The sequence below is a fragment of the Xenopus tropicalis genome, chromosome 4 (assembly GCF_000004195.4).
Source record: "Xenopus tropicalis strain Nigerian chromosome 4, UCB_Xtro_10.0, whole genome shotgun sequence".
NCBI classification, from domain to species: Eukaryota; Metazoa; Chordata; class Amphibia; order Anura; family Pipidae; genus Xenopus; species Xenopus tropicalis.
In genome coordinates, this window is record NC_030680.2 from 3833635 (window position 1) to 3836346 (window position 2712).

Below are 2712 nucleotides of genomic sequence, written 5' to 3' on the forward strand. Positions count from 1 at the left end.
TTGTACATCAGTCAGGGACCCCACTGGCCCCCCTATACTCCTGCACCCCCAAACCTTGGGGATAATGATCTGTATCTCACACATATATTGTACATCAGTCAGGGACCCCACTGGCCCCCCTATACTCCTGCACCCCCAAACCTTGGGGATAATGATCTGTATCTCACACATATATTGTACATCAGTCAGGGACCCCACTGCCCCCCTATACTCCTGCACCCCCAAACCCTGGGAATAATGATCTGTATCTCACACATATATTGTACATCAGTCAGGGACCCCACTGGCCCCCCTATACTCCTGCACCCCCAAACCTTGGGGATAATGATCTGTATCTCACACATATATTGTACATCAGTCAGGGACCCCACTGCCCCCCTATACTCCTGCACCCCCAAACCCTGGGAATAATGATCTGTATCTCACACATATATTGTACATCAGTCAGGGACCCCACTGGCCCCCCTATACTCCTGCACCCCCAAACCTTGGGGATAATGATCTGTATCTCACACATATATTGTACATCAGTCAGGGACCCCACTGGCCCCCCTATACTCCTCCACCCCCAAACCTTGGGGATAATGATCTGTATCTCACACATATATTGTACATCAGTCAGGGGCCCCGCCCCCCTATACTCCTGCACCCCCAAACCTTGGGGATAATGATCTGTATCTCACACATATATTGATATTGTACATCAGTCAGGGACCCCACTGGCCCCCCTATACTCCTGCACCCCCAAACCTTGGGGATAAGGATCTGTATCTCACACATATATTGTACATCAGTCAGGGACCCCACTGGCCCCCCTATACTCCTGCACCCCCAAACCTTGGGGATAATGATCTGTATCTCACACATATATTGTACATCAGTCAGGGACCCCACTGCCCCCCTATACTCCTGCACCCCCAAACCTTGGGGATAATGATCTGTATCTCACACATATATTGTACATCAGTCAGGGGCCCCGCCCCCCTATACTCCTGCACCCCCAAACCTTGGGGATAATGATCTGTATCTCACACATATATTGTACATCAGTCAGGGACCCCACTGCCCCCCTATACTCCTGCACCCCCAAACCTTGGGGATAATGATCTGTATCTCACACATATATTGTACATCAGTCAGGGACCCCACTGGCCCCCCTATACTCCTGCACCCCCAAACCTTGGGGATAATGATCTGTATCTCACACATATATTGTACATCAGTCAGGGACCCCACTGGCCCCCCTATACTCCTGCACCCCCAAACCTTGGGGATAATGATCTGTATCTCACACATATATTGTACATCAGTCAGGGACCCCACTGGCCCCCCTATACTCCTGCACCCCCAAACCTTGGGGATAATGATCTGTATCTCACACATATATTGATATTGTACATCAGTCAGGGACCCCACTGGCCCCCCTATACTCCTGCACCCCCAAACCTTGGGGATAATGATCTGTATCTCACTCATATATTGATATTGTACATCAGTCAGGGACCCCACTGGCCCCCCTATACTCCCCGCACATTAGCCAATAGTAAGCTTTGCTGGCCGGTGCCAGTTTCAGGCCGTATAACTGTGCGACTATGAAGGGGGGAGAGTTTCTGGGCCCCTATAATGAAGCAGTAGCGCAGCCCCCGCATTCTCTGAGCTGCATGGAAATATTATGAAACAATCCAACCGGAGGTTATTGCGTCCTGTAAAGATTCAATTAATCAGTTTAATGAAGGAACTGCACGGGGAGCGCACACACACACAAACCAGGGGATCAGACACATGAAAACTGTCAAACGGGTTCCGTTTCTCCCTTCCAGTCTGTAATGGGTTAAAATAATTTTTTAATTAAAAACAAACATTTCTGCGTAGCCTTGTGCATTGGGAACAGCTCCCCGCGCAGGAACACGGGACAAATACTGGAACATAAAGTCTGCGGATCAAACCTGCTCTAGTAATTATCATTACACGTAATAACAGTATTGTCTGGATCAAGCAGGAACGGTCAGTTTGATCAACAACACAAGAAAGGACAAACCCGCCTCTCGTGTGGTCCTTCGGTTAATTAATATTAATATTTAACGGCTTATTTACTAAACGAGAGTAAAATAGTCAGACCCAAAGGGAATGGGAATAGGGGATACGGGGGGGGCAGTTACGCATTCCAGAGAAAGCATCGTACCCCCCCCCCCCCCCTGGGGCCACTGGTTTTGCACTTTTTGTGTTTGTAGAGCGACACAGACTGAAAAAAATGGGGGGGGGGGATGAGAGACAGAAGGAGAGAGGGGAAGGGAAAGGGGGTTCGGGGAGTAGAGAGACAAATGGGGGGAGAGGGGAAATATAGAAGGGGGGAGAAGAGGGAGGATGGGGGGGAGTAAGGCCAAACAGTTGGGGGGGGGAATAGAAAAGGAAAGGAGAGGGGATGAGAGACAGAAGGAGAGAGGGGAAGGGAAAGGGGGTTCGGGGAGTAGAGAGACAAATGGGGGGAGAGGGGAAATATAGAAGGGGGAGAAGAGGGAGGATGGGGGGGAGTAAGGCCAAACAGTTGGGGGGGGGAATAGAAAAGGAAAGGAGAGGGGATGAGAGACAGAAGGAGAGAGGGGAAGGGAAAGGGGGTTCGGGGAGTAGAGAGACAAATGGGGGGAGAGGGGAAATATAGAAGGGGGGAGAAGAGGGAGGATGGGGGGGAGTATGGCCAAACAGGGGGGGGGC